This window comes from Ictidomys tridecemlineatus, chromosome 6 (genome assembly GCF_052094955.1).
Source record: "Ictidomys tridecemlineatus isolate mIctTri1 chromosome 6, mIctTri1.hap1, whole genome shotgun sequence".
NCBI lineage: Eukaryota > Metazoa > Chordata > Mammalia > Rodentia > Sciuridae > Ictidomys > Ictidomys tridecemlineatus.
The window spans coordinates 110290200-110305169 of record NC_135482.1 but is presented as its reverse complement, the minus strand read 5'-3'; positions in this window follow the sequence as shown (position 1 = coordinate 110305169).

Here is a 14970-nt window from a genome sequence, read left to right as displayed (position 1 = left end):
AGTCCTTGGATATACAATTCTCTAAACAGTTTAGGGTTAGGGTTAGGGTTAGGGTTAGGGTTTGGGCTAGGGTTAGAGATAGTGTTAGGTTTAGAGTTAGTTTTTGGTTAATTTCTTTAAATCTTGTAAGGAATCATCTTTTTCCTAGCCTAACTATGGTTGCCACGTTTGGGCCTCCTATTTGCAAATGTTTGCTGTCAGGAACAGTTTGTATTTTCCAGGATCACTGTATTTTGTCCAATAGAGGGAATGGAAATTCAGCTGGATATCAAACAGGGTTTGTGCTAGCTGCTTGAAACTTCACACACTAAAAATGTTCTCCATGAGCATTGTCTGCTTTGTGTCTTGTAGAAGAAGCCCAAAGTGGAAGCAAACAAAACCAAGTTTATACAAGAGCCCTCTATAAGAAAACAGAAAAATACACAGTTACTGAAATACCTCCCCCAATTCTTTGTTCAGATTTATTTAATAAGGCACAGGAATTCATCTGTTTGCTAGCCCAGTAGGCTCTCCATGTTTGAGACTCCAAGGATCAATGGTTCTCTAATCAAGTTTTTGTAAATGTCACGGTTTCTGTTATTTTTAGGGGTAGGCTGAAATCTTGAGTTATGGTTGGAGTTAGTTTTTGTGTACTTTCTTTGATACTGGGCAGTACTTAACTTTTACCTAGCCTAACTCTGCTCACCAACATCGGGCCTTCTAGGTGCAAGTGTTTGCTGTCAGGAAAAGTTTTTACTTTCAGATTTCACTGCACCTGAAACTTCTCACATTAAATGAGTCTCAGTATGTATTGTCTTATTTATTTCTGAATGAGGTAGCTCTAAGCTGAAGCATGCAAAATTAACCTAATCCAAGAGCACTCTTTGAGAAAAAAACAGGAAAATACACATTTACTTAAAGAACTAATCAAATTATTTAGTTAGATGTCTTGTATACTGCACAATATTCATCTATTTTCTAGCCCCACTATGCTCCACGCTTTTGGGACTCCTAGTATCAACAGTTCTCTTAACAGTTTAGGATAGTTTTAGGGTTAGGGTTAGGGTTAGGACTAGGGTTAGATCTAGTGCTAAGGTTAGAGTTCGTTTTGGGATAATATCTTTTATACTGGGCAGGATTTATCTTTTACCTTTCCTAACTATGCTTGCCAAGTTTGGGACTTTTAGGTTCAAGTGTTCAATGTTAGGAAAAGTTTGTACTTTTAGGGTTCACTGTATTTTGACCTATATGAGTGAATGGAAATCAAGCTGGAAATCCATAAGGGTTTGTGCTTGCTGCTTGAAACTTCACACATTCAATCCGGTCTCATATGCATTGCCTTATTTCTTTCTTATTGAAGTAGCCCTATGGTGAAACTGCAAAATAAACAATCTGAGAGCACTCTGTGAAAACACAGAAATATACCCATTTACTGAAATACCTATCAGAATTATTTAGTCAGATTTTTTATATTCTGCACAGGATTCATCTGTTTGCTGGACCCACTTGTTCCACAATGTTGGGAGTCCTAGGATCAATGGTACTCTAAAAGTTTAAAGATAGTGTTAGGGTTAGGGTTAGGGTTTGGGCTAGGTTTCGAGCTAGTGTTAGGGTTATACTTAGTTTTGGGATAATTTCTTTGATACTGGGCAGGATTCTTGTTTTACCTAGCCTAACTATGCTCGCCAAGTTCAGGTCTACCTAATGCAATTGTTTGCTATCAGGAACAGATTGTAGTTTCAGGTATCACTGCATTTTGACCTTTATGAGTGAATAGAAATCCAACTGGATATCAAACAGGGTTTGTGCTAGCTTTTTGAAACTTCAGACACTAAAATATTTCTCCATGAGCATAGTCTGTGTTGTTTCTCATAGAAAAACCCAAAGTGGAAGCAAACAAAACCAAGTTTATCCAAGAGCCCTCTATAAGAAAACAGGGAAACACAGTTACTGAAACACTTCCCTCAATTCTTTGGTCAGATTTCTTTAATAATGCGTAGAAATTGATCTGTTTGCTAGACACTAGGCTCCCCAAGTTTGGGTCTTCAAGGATCAATGGTTCTGTTACCAGGTTTGTGTTAATGTCAGGGTTCTTGTTATTTTTAGGGTTAGGGGGAGAGCTTCAGTTATGGTTAGAGTTAGTTTTTGTGTAGTTTCTTTGATACTGGGCATTATTTATCTTATACCTAGCCTAACAATGCTCGCTAAGTTTGAGTCTTCTAGGTGCAAGTGTTCACTGTCAGGAAAAGTTTGTACTTTCAGATTTCACTACAACTGAAAATTCTCACACTTAATGAGGTCTCAATATGTATTGTCTTGTATCTTTCTTGATAAAGTATCCCTAAGCTGAAGCATGCAAAATCAACTTAATCCAAGAGCACTCTATGAAAAAATAGGAAAATACACATTTACTGAAATAACTAAACAAATTATTTAGTCAGATGTCTTTGATACTGCACACCATTCATTTGTTTGATAGCACCACTCTGCTCCACACTTTTTGGACTCCTAGTATCAATGGTTCTCTTAACAGTTTAGGAAAGGTTTAGGATTAGGGTTAGGGTTAGGACTAGGGTTAGATCTGGTATTATGGTTAGAGTTCGTTTTGGGATAATTTCTTTGATACTGACAGGATTCATTTATTACCTTGCCTAACTATGCTTGCCAAGTTTGGGGCTTCTAGGTTCAAGTATTCAATGCAGGAAAAGTTTGAACTTTCAAATTTCACTGCATTTTGACCTATATGGGTGCATGGAAAGTGAGCTGGAAATTCAAGAGTGTTTGTGCTTGCACTCAAAACTTCACACACTAAACGCATCTCATATGCATTGTCTTTTTTCTTTCTTGTTGAAGTTGCCCTAAGGTGGAGCATGCAAAATCAACAATCCGAGAGCACTCTGTGAGAAAATAGAAAAATAAACATTTACTGAAATACCTATCAGAATTATGTAGTCATAGTCAGATGCCTTATATACTGCACAGGATTTGTATGTTTCCTGGACTCACTATTTCCCACACTTTTGGGAGTCCTAGAATCAATGGTACTCTAAAATGTAGGGATAGTGTTAGGGTTAGGGTTAGGGTTAGGGCTAGGGCTAGGTTTAGAGCTAGTGTTAGAGTTACAGTTAGTTTAGGGATAATTTCTTTGATACTGGGCAGGATTCATGTTTTACCTAGCCTAACTATGATCATCAAGTTTGGGGCCTACATAATGCAATTGTTTGCTATCAGGAACAGATTATAATTTTAGATATCACTGCATTTTGACCTTTGTGGGTGTATGAAAATCCAGCTGGATATCATACAGGGTTTGTGCTAACTTCTTGAAACTTCACACACTAAAACAGTTTTTATGACCTTTGTCTGTTTGTTTCTTGTAGAAGAAGCCCAAAGCTGAAGCAAACAAATCCAAGTTTATAAAAGAGCCCTCTATAAAAAAACAGGGAAATGCAAAATTAGTGAAATACCTCCCCCAATTCTTAGGTCAGATTTCTTTAATAATGTGCAGGAATTTATCTGTTTGCTAGACCACTAGGCTCCCCAAGTTTGGGGCTCAAAGGATCAATGATTCTGTTATTAGGTTTGTGTTAATGTCAGGGTTTCTGCTATTTTTAGGGCTAGGAAGAAATCTTGAGTTATGGTTAGAGTTAGTTTTTGTGTAGTTTCTTTGATACTGTGCAATATTCATCTTTTACCTTGCCAAACTCTGCTCACCTAGTTTGGGCCTTCTAGGTGCAAGTGTTCCCTGTAAGGAAAAGTTTGTAGTCTCAGATTTCACACTCATTGAAGTCTCAGTATGCATTTTCTTGTTTCTTTCTTAAGGAGGTATCCCTAAGCTGAAGCATGCAAAATCAACTTAATCCAAGAGCACTTTATAAAAAATCAGGAAAATATCCATTTACTGAAATTACTAACCAATTTTTTTAGTCAGATATCTTTGGTACTGAACAATATTCATCAGTTTGATAGCTCCACTATGTTCCCCACTTTGGGGATTCCTAGTATCAACGGTTCTCTTAACAGTTTAGGATAGGTTTAGGGTTAGGGTTAGGGTTAAGGCTAGGGTTATATCTAGCTTTAGGGTGAGAGTTTTGGGGGGGCTAATTTCTTTGATACTGGGCAGGATTCATCTTTTGCCTTGCCTAACTATGCTCACCAAGTTTGGGGCTTCTAGGTTTAAGTGTTCAATGTGAGAAAAAGTCTGTACTTTCAGGGTTCACTGCAGTTTGACCTATATGGGTCAATGGAAATTGAGCAGGAAATCCTAAAGACTTTGTGCTTGCTGCTTGAAGCTTCACACATTCAATTAGGTGTCAGTATTCAATTTCTTGTTTCTTTCTTATTGAAGTAGCCCCCTAAGGTTAAGCATACAAAATCAACAATCTGAGAGCACTCTCTAAAAAAAACAGGAAAATACTCATTTACCAAAATACCTATCAGAATTATTTATTCAGATGTGTTATATACTGCACAGGATTCATATGTTTGCTGGACCCTCTATATTCCACACTTTGGGGAGTCCTAGGATCAATGGTACTCTAAAAGTTTTGAGATAGTGTTATGATTAGAGTTAGGGTTAGGTCTCGGTTTCAAGCTACCTTGCCAAGTTCGGGTCTACATAATGCAATTGTTCACTATCAGGAACAGATTGTAGTTTTAGGTTCACTACAATTTGACCTTTATGGGTGAATGGAAATCCAGCTGGATATCAAACATGTTTGTGCTAGCTGCTTGAAACTTCACACACTCAATCAGTTCTCCATGAGCATTGTTTGCTTATTTCTCTTAAAAGAAGCCCAAAGCTGAAGCACAGAATAACAGGTTTATCTAGGAACATTCTATAAGAAAACAGAAAAATTCCCAGTTACTGAAACATTTCCCCCATTTCTTTGGTCAGATTTCTTTAATAATTTGCAGGAATTAACTTCTTTGCTAGCCTTTTAGGCACCCGAAGTTTGGGAATACAAGGATCAATGGTCCTATAAAGAGGTTAGGGTTAGTGTCAGGGTTTGTGTTAATTTCAGTGCTAGAGTGACAGCTTGTATTATGGTTAGAGTTAGTTATTGTCTAGTTTCTTTGATACTGGGAATTTTTCATCTTTTACTTAGCCTAACTATGTTCACCAAGTTTGGGCCTTCTAGGTGCAAGTGTTTGCTGTCAGAAACAGTTGTACTTTCAGGTTTCACTGCATTTTGACCTATGGGTAAATAGAAATCAAGCTGGAAATCCAAGAATGTTTGTGCTTCCTGCTTGAAACTTACACATTCAATCAGGTCTCAGTATGCTTTGTCTTTTTTCTTTCTTATTGGAGTAGTCCTAAGATGAAGATGCAAAATCAACTTAATCCAAGAGCACTCTATGAAAACACAGGAAAATAAACATTTACAGAAATACCTAACAAAATTATTCAGTCAGATGTCTTTTAGCTGCACAGGATTCATCTGTTTTCTGGTTCCACTATGCTCCAAAACTTTTGGCATCCTAGAATTCACAGTTCTCTACATAGTTTATGGATACAGTTAGGTTTAGGGTTAGGGTTTGGAATAGGGTTAGAGCTAGGGTTAGTGTTAGAGTTAGTTTGGGGCTAAGTTCTTTGATACTGGGCAGAATTCATTTTTTACCTTCCCTAACTATACTCACCAAGTTGGAGGTTCTAGGTTCAAGTGTTCAATGTCAGGAAAAGTTTGTACTTGCTGGTTCACTGCATTTTGACCTATATCAGTGAATGAAAATCAAGCTGGAAATCCAAGTGTGTTTGTGCTTGCTGCTTGAAACTTCACACACTCAATCAAATCTCATATGCATTGTCTTGTTTCTTTCTTGTTGAAGTAGCCTTAAGGTGAAACATGCAAAATAAACAATCCATGAGAACTCTGTGAAAAATAAACTGAAATACCTATCAGAATTATTTAGTCAGATGTCTTATATACTGAAGAAAATTCATCTGTTTGCTGGACCCACTAATTATCACACTTTTGGGAGTTTGAGCATCAATGGTACTCTAAAAGTTTAGGCATAGTGTTAGGGTTAGGGTTAGGGTAAGGGCTAGGTTTAGAGCTAGTGTTAGAGTTACAGTTAGTTTAGGAATAATTTCTTTGGTACTGGGCAGGATTCATGTTTTACCTAGCCTAATTATGCTCACTAAGTTTGGGCCTACATAATGCAATTGTTCCCTATCAGGAAAAGATTGTAGTTTTAGGTATCACTGCATTTTGACCTTTATGGGTGAATGGAAATCCAACTGGAAATCCAAGAGGGTTTTTGCTTGCTGCTCAAAACTTCACACACTCAATTATGTCTCATATGCATTGTGATATTTCTTTCTTGGTGAGGTAGCCCTAAGGGGAAGCAAGTAAAATGAACAATCTGAGAAAACTCTTAAATAAAAAAAACAGGAAAATACTCATTTACTGAAACACCTATCGAAATTATTTGGTCAGATATATTCTGCACAGGATTCATCTGTTTGCTGGACCCACTACGTTTCACACTTTTTGGAGTCCTAGGATCAATGGTACTCTAAAAGTTTAGGGATAGTGTTAGGGTTAGGTTTAGAGCTAGTGTTAGGATTATACTTAGTTTTGGGATAATTTCTTTGATACTGGGCAAGATTCATGTATTACCTAGCCTACTATGCTTGACAGGTTCAGGCCTACATAATGCAATTTTTTGCTATCAGGAACAGATTGTAGTTTCAGGTATCACTGCATTTTGACCTTGTTGAGTGGATGGAAATCCAGTTGGAAATCAAACAGGGTTTGTGCTAGCTGCTTGTAACTTCACACACTCGATCAGTTGTCCATGAGCATTGTCTGCTTATTTCTTGAATAAGAAGCCAAAAGCTGAAGCACAGAATAACAAGTTTATCCAAGGGCACTCTGTAAGAAAACAGGAAAATTCCCAGTTACTGAAACACTTCCCACATTTATTTGATCATATTTCTTTAATAATTTGCTGTAATTCACTTCTTTGCTACCCCACTAGGCCCCCCAAGTTTGGGTCTCCTAGTATCAATGGTTCTGTAAGCAGGTTAGGGTTAGTGTCAGGGTTTGTGTTAGTTTTAGTGCTAGAGTGAAAGCTTGCGTTATGGTCAGAGTTTGTTTTTGTCTAGTTTCTTTGATACTGGGAAGTTTTCATCTTTTACTTAGCCTAATTATGCTCACCACGTTTGGTCTTTCTAGGTGCAAGTGTTTGCTGTCAGAAACAGTTTGTACTTTCAGGTTTCACTGCATTTTGACCTATATGGGTGAAAAGAAATCACGCTGGAAATAAAAGCGTGTTTGTGCGTCCTCCTTGAAAGTTCACACACTCAGTCAGATCTCAGTATGCATTGTCTTGTTTCTTTTTTTTGAAGTTGCCCTGAGGTTAAGCATGTAAAATCCAAGAGTACTCTATGAAAAAAAAAGGAAAATACCCAATTACTAAAATTACTAACCAAATTATTTAGTCAGATGTCTTTGATACTGCACAACATTCATCTGTTTGATAGCCCCACTATGCTCCACACTTTGGTACTCCTAGTATCAATGATTCTCTAACAGTTTAGAATAGGTTTAGGGTTTGGGTTAGGGTTAGGGCTAGGGTTAGATATAGTATTAAGGTTAGAGTTCGTTTTGGGCTAATTTCTTTGATACTGGACAGAATTCATCTTTTACCTTGCCTAACTATGCTCACCTAGTTTGGGTCTTCAAGGTCCATATGTTTGCTGTCAGAAACAGTTGGTAGTTTCAGGTATCACTGCATTTTGACCTATAAGTGTTAATGTAAATACAGCTGGAAATCAAAAATTGTTTGTGCTAGCTGCTTTTAACTTCACACACTCATTAAGTTCTCCATGAGCATTGTCTGGCTTTTCTCTTGTAGAAAAATCCAAAGCTGAAGCACACAATAACAAGTTTAACCAAGAGAACTCTATAAGAAAACAGATAAATATTCAGTTACTGAAATACCTCTCCCAATTCGTTTTTCAAATTTCTTTAAAAATTCACAGGAATTCACCTCTTTGCTAGCCCATTATGTTCCCCAACTTTGGGACTTCCTGGACCAATGGTTCTCTAAATAGATTAGGGTTATTTCAGGGTTTTCATTAATTTTTGAGCTAGGGTGAGAGCTTGTTTTATGGTTAGAGTTAGTTTTTGTCTAGTTTCCTTGATACTGAGTAGTATTCATCTTTTACCTAGCCTAACTATGATTGGCAAGTGTTGGCCTCTTAGGTGCAAGTGCTCACTGACAGAAACAGTTTTTACTTTCAGGTTTCACTGCATTTTGACCAATATGGGTGCACGGAAATCGAGCTGGAAATCCAATGATGTTTGTGCTTGCTGCCTGAAACTTCACACATTCAATCAGGTCTCAGAATGCATTGTCTTGTTCCTTTTTTGTTGAAGTAGCCCTAGCTGAAAAATGCAAAATTAACTTAAACTGTATGAAAAAAACACAAAAATACCCATTTCCTGAAATATCTATCCAAATTATTTAGTCAGATATCTGTGATACTGCACAGCATTCATCTGTTTGCTGGACCCACTATGCTCCACACTTTTGGAAGCCCTAGGATCAACGGTTCTCTAAACAGTTCAGGGATAGTGTTAGGGTTAATGTTAGGGTTAGGGCTAGGGTTAGTGCTTGTCTTAGGGTTAGAGTTAGTTTTAGGTTAATTTCTTTGATAAGGGGCAGGTTTTATCTTTTACCTAGCCTAACTATGCTAGCCAAGTTTGGGTCTATATTGTCCAAATGTTCACTGTCAGCAACAGTTCTATTATAAAATATCACTGCATTTTGACTTATATGGGTGAATGGATATCCAACTAGAAATCAAAGAGGGTTTCTGCTAGCTGCTTGAAACTTCACACACTCAATCTGTACTCTGGAGCATTGTTTCTTTGATACTGAGCAGTATTCATCTTGTAGAAGAAGCCCAAAGCTGAAGCACAGTTTATTGAAGAACACTATATAAGAAAACAGGAAATTACCCAGTTTGTATTTTCAAGGTTAACTGCTTTTAGAAATATATGGGTGAATGGGAATCCAACCTGAAATCATACAGGGTTTGTGCTAGCTAGTTGAAACCTCAGACACTCAATCAGTTCTCCATGAGCATTGTCAGGTTTGTTTCTTATAGAAGAAGCCCAAATGGCTGGGGATGTCGCTCAAGCAGTAGCGCGCTCACCTGGCATGTGTACAGCCTGGGTTCGATCCTCAGCACCACATACAAACAAAGATGTTGTGTCTGCCAAAAACTAAAAATTAATATTAAAATTCTTTCTCTCTCTCTCTCTCTCTCTCTCTCTCTCTCTCTCTCTCTCTCTCTATCTCTCTCTCAAGAAGAAGAAGAAGAAGAAGAAGAAGAAGAAGAAGAAGAAGAAGAAGAAGAATCCCAAAGCTGAAGCACACAAAAACAATTTTATCCAAGAACACGCTATTAAAAAAAAAAAAAAACAGGGAAAAACCCAATTACTAAAATTCCTCCCCCAAATTATTTGGTCTGATTTCTTTCATAATTCGCAGGAATTCATATTTTTGCTAGCCCACTAGGCTCTCTAAGTTTGGGACTCCAAGGATCAATGGTTCTCTAAACAGGTTAGGGTTAGTGTCAGGGTTTGTGTTAGTTTTGGGGCTACAGTGATACCTTGTGTTAGGGTGCGAGTTAGTTTTTGTGTAGTTTCTTTGATACTGTGCAGGATTCATCTTTTCCCTATCCTACTATGCTCGCCAAGTTTGGGAATTCTAGGTGCAAGTGTTTGCTCTCAGGAACAGTTTGTATTTTCAGGTTACACTGCATTTTGACATATACAGGTGAATGGAAATAGAGATTGAAATTGAAAAGGGTTTGTGCTTGCTGCTTGAAACTTCACACACTCAATCAGATCACAGTATGCATTATCCTGTTTCTTTCTTGTTTAAATAGGCCTAAAATGAAGCATGCAAAAAACAACTTTATCCAAAAGCATTCTATGAAAAAAACCAAGAAAATACCCATTTACTGAAATACCTAACCAAATTATTTAGTGAGATTTCTTTGATAATGCACTGGATTTATCTACTTCCTAGGCCCACTATGCTCCACACTTTTGGGAATACTGGGATCAATGGTTCTGGTTCTCTAAACCTTTTAGGAATAGTGTTAGGGTTAGGATTAGGGGTAGGGCTAGGGGTAGAGCTAGTGTTAGAACTAGTGTTAGGTTTAGAGTTAGTTTTGGGCTAAGCTCTTTGATACTGGGCAGGATTCATGTTTTAACTAGCCTAATTATTCTCATCAAGTTTGGGGCCTCTAGGTGCAACAGTTGGCTGTCAGGACCAGTTTTTATTTCCAGGTTTCACTGCATTTGGAACTGTACAGGTGAATGAGAATACAGCCTCAAATCAAACAAGATTTGGACAACTGCTTGAAACTTCACACACTAAGTCAATTTTCCATGAGCTTTGTCTGGTTTGTTTCTTGTAGAAGAAGCCCAAAGCTGTAGTGCACAAAAATAAGTTTATTCATAGCACTCTATAAGAAAACAGAAAAATACCCAATTACTAAAATTCCTCCCCCAATTCTTTGCTCAGATTTCTTTGATAATCTACAGGAATTCATCTTTTTGCTAGCCCACTAGACTCACTAAGTTTGGAACTCCAAGAATCAATGGTTCTCTAAACAGGTTAGAGTTAGTGTGAGGGTTTGTGTTAGTTTTAGGGTTAGTTTTAGGGCTAGAGTGACAGCTTGTGTTATGGTTCGAGATAGTTTGTGTCTAGTTTCTTTCATACTCAGCAAGATTCATCTTTTACCTAGTGTAACTATGGTTGCAAGTGTGGGCATTCTAGGTGCAAGTGCTTGCTCGCAGGAACAATGCATATTTCCAGGTCTCACTGTATTTTGACCTATACAGGTGAATGGAAATGGAGCTGGAAATCGAACAGGGTTTGTGTTTGCTGCTTGAAACTTCACACACTCCATAAGATCTCAGTATGCATTCTCATTTTTTCTTTCTTGTTGAAGTAGCCCTAAGATGAAGCATGCAAAAACAACTTTTTGGATGTTAGATTCACCTGTGTGGTTTGTATAACTGTGGTTACCATAAACATGGGCCACATGTTTATGGGAAGATATGTGTTCTAGTCAGGACAACTCAGCCCAGGGAGTGGAACCCTAGCAAACCTCGGAGTAACCACAGAGACCTGTACCTGTTTGGAAAATGCAGCAATCCACATCAGCCCTAGAAATAATTGCAATTGATTGTGTTACAAGAATAGTTATGAATGTGAATGACTTTAGAGCATACAGGGGGAAGTCTTTGGGACTGTCTGGTGCTGTGTGTGTCATACTGTTAAGGTGATGAGAAGGAAAGAATGTATAGCTGTGTCTAGGAAAGCTGGAGGAATTTCTTCCTGTAGGAATTCTTTAGAAGTCAAAGTGCTTGACATTGTGAACAGCATTGTAGTCTATGAAGGTGAGTTGTTCTTAGAGATAACATTGTAGAATGTATCTTTGGACCAGACTGGTGGCAAGAGAAGAGACAGAAACTTGCCCCCTCCTGCTTTTGCCTGGTCCATTGGCATTGCTGTTCATGGCACTTGTCCCCTCAGGAGCCTTGTTGTGCCTGTCCAACTCCCTCCCACTCAGAATTTGCCACTTGGGTCCATGAGGACCCAGCAGTGCCTAGCCCAAGGCTATTTCTGCTTTCACTCTGGAGACGAGAGTGAAAGACTCAGAAGAGGCCTGTGATGGCTATACCCACACCCTGTGGGCCGCTCAGTTCCACGAATAGAGAAGATCTTTATAGGCACGGGGTTAGAACTCACGCCATGTTTTCTGGTTCAATGATGCTTCCTGGAGCAGGACTCCCCACTAGGAAATTAATGAGGCCCATTGAAAAATGCCCACTTCTCACTGTGTGTGGGGCACAGCATGGAACACCCTAGAGAAATGGACCTCTCCCTGCTTTGAAGATTTTCTGCTTTCCCATGTGGATAGGCTCTGAGAATAGGAAATATGAACTGGAAGCAGAGAAAGACCCAGAAGGGACCAGTCCTGACCTATTCCCCTACCCAGGAAAACTCCTAAATTTTGAGTAGGTCACTTCCTCTGTTGGTATAGATTCTGTCTGATTGCCTTTCCCCTGGATCTATGGGACAAGCAAGGAATGGTGTTGGGAGACTTTCTCTGTGACCCCAAGCTAGCTCCTTTGTCCTTTTAAGCCCCAAATTCTTACAGGGAGCATTACTAGAGCTGTATGTATGTGTAAATGTCACTATACTACAAGTCACAACCAGAGTGCACTAGTCCTGGCTTTTCCACCAATTGTCAACTCTTCCTTTCTGGAATTCAAGAGGCAGTGGTGTATAGGCTTATTAATATACCCCTCAGAAATCTATCTTCTCTGCTTGAAGGATTTGCTTCTTTTTTATTTCTCCAGGCCTGTGGTCTGGGAGCCAGCACAGAAGCAGGCCTAGGGTGCAATAGGGTGAACAACTCAGCCTCTGGTGACTCTTTCCTCCAACCTGGTGGTTGGCACTGGAAGGGCATACACTTTCTGTCTATGGCACCAATTAAGATGACCCCATGCCACTCTACCTTCTTCCTTGGCTAAAATGTGTAATATTTTTCTCAAACATTTAACTCTGAACTTATGATGCCAAAGCATTGGACAGTTACTGCACAAATAGTTCTGCCCAGAAGGGGAAACAAGGGGATTGACCCCTTCCCTATGTCTCAACATGGCATAGAGAGAAGCCACTATCTCTAATGAGAAAAAAAAGTCAATTAGAAAGCAATATATGTCTCCATAGGAAGAAGCCATTAGCACACAAAGAATGTACATGAGGTAAAAGAGTCACTGTCTGTATGAACTGATTTTTTTTTCTGAAAGAAACTTTTCTTTTTTACCATGTAAACTAAAAAAAATATGATATATTTGAACAGATAAAACCTTTTTGAAGACAGCATTTTGGGTAATGATGGAAGTGGCCTGAGATGCCTACCCTGCTTGGCCAATGCTGTCAGGGACTGGCTGGTGGTACAGGTTCCCTGAGCTGCAAGGCCTGATTGCTGTCCTTATCTCTGATCTATCTATTCTTAATAGGAAGGTTGTGGCCTTTGGGGCTGGCATAGTGACTACAGGCCATATAATTCTCCTTCGCTTTGTGTAGAAAGAAGTTCTCTGATGACAAGATTGCCTACCACAAGGGTCTTGGGCTCCTCTTCATGTCAGTTTAACTCTGGAGGACCAGTTTCATGCTGATGCCTCATCTTGTCCACCAGGATTCATTGAACAACTGTCATGATGTTCTGGGCTTCAGCTATCCCATTATTCATTCATAGTCTGCTGTGACTGACACTGGATCTGGGCAGTGATAAGGAATCTTCCTGCCCACTGCCTTTTTTATTGGAGTATAGCGACTGCAGAAAGTGATTCTTCCTCTTCTCAATATAGGTTTCTGGAAGATCTAACATTTCTCTGGCAGGGAGATGTGGGACTGTCACTTCCCATTCAGGAGGTTCCTCCTTCACCTCTGTCTTCCTGGTCTCTTCATATCTTGAAGACTGGGAGGTACTTTAATTTCCAATATTGCCATACCACAGTACATGTCTCCTGAGGCTATACCTCCACAGTTCTCTCATAGCTCATGCCTGGCCTTTGCCAAGCCTGGACTTGGCTTGAGGCTGCCTCTTGCAATTCTCATGATAATCCTTCTGTGCTGGGTTCTGTCCAAGAGACTATAAGTGTAAGGCAGGGAAGGCAGCTGGTCCTCCTGTGTATTTGGAGGGACTACTGAGGGCTCATGGGTGCTACCCATTGGGATTCTTATCCTGGCCTTGTGCATCTCTGCAGGTGAGGGATCAGGGAGGAGACTCTGCAGGGTAGGAACTGACATTAAATCACCTTCTCTCCTGGACTTTTCCAATGAAGTCCTTGTGGGAAACTGGCAACCTTGGCAGTGGAGTTGGCCCTGGAATCATAGGAGACCAAGGGAAACTCTGACTGTGGAAGGGGCAAGGGTGGTCTCTCACCAAAGTTGTGATTATGGTATTAAAGGCCTTGGAGGTGTGGATTCAACCTGTGTCACACCCAGGATGTCATAATATTTGTTCATAGTATTGAGTTCCTGGATTGAGGAAGGAAGGAATCTGAGAGGTGTTCACCAGAGATTGATGATCCTTGGAGGATGCTAAATTGCTGGGTTTTTTTCTTCTTTTTTGTGAGTGTTGGCATCAAGGCAGGAATCCACACATATATGTGTGGATTATGTCCTTGATCTGTACCAACTTTCTGCTTAGATGGTGTTGCAGGAGTTTTTCCAGAAGTTTCTTGTTTGAACCCATAGATATGTCACTTCCTGAGTCACACTTCCATGGCCTCATCAAGTCACTTTCTGAATCCTCCTTTTCATTTTCCAGAACCTTTACTGAGGTGCTTCTTGAATTCCAGAGTAGACCTTCTGGGCCCTTCTCTAAGTCTTGCTCTGGTCCCTTAGGGGAGCTTTACAGCTGGGCCTGACCTTCGGCAAACCTATGCTGCTTTCACAAGCAAGTTCAGAGAGCTGGGTGGCCAGGAAGGGGCCATGCTCATCTTTTGCCTGGCACCCACAAAACTTCCTTGGGAATTTGCCCTGAGGCTGTGTCAAGTCCTGAAATGCTTCAAATCTGCAGTAAGGGCCAGGCCTGTGTTCATGTGCAATAAACCTCTCTAGCCTGTGTTTCTCTGGTTGCTCCTGGAGCTTGATTCTGTTAGAATCCCTAGGAAGTATGGAGGCAGACTTGGAGAGTCAAGGAGGGGCAACTGCCCTGGTGATGGTTGAAAGTAAATTGGCTATTGGCTCCCTGAGATTTTTGGAGCAAAGAGTGTAAAACACTTCCTCTGTTTCTGTTGCTTCTGCAAGTACCATTCCACATGCTCATTTTCAGTTTGTCTGAGAGGCCATACTTCCTCTTGGGATATAGGGCAAATTGTTCTCTGGGTCCTCTTCTGGGGTGGAAAAGAAGGTGATAGTTTGGGGTCAGAGGATGTA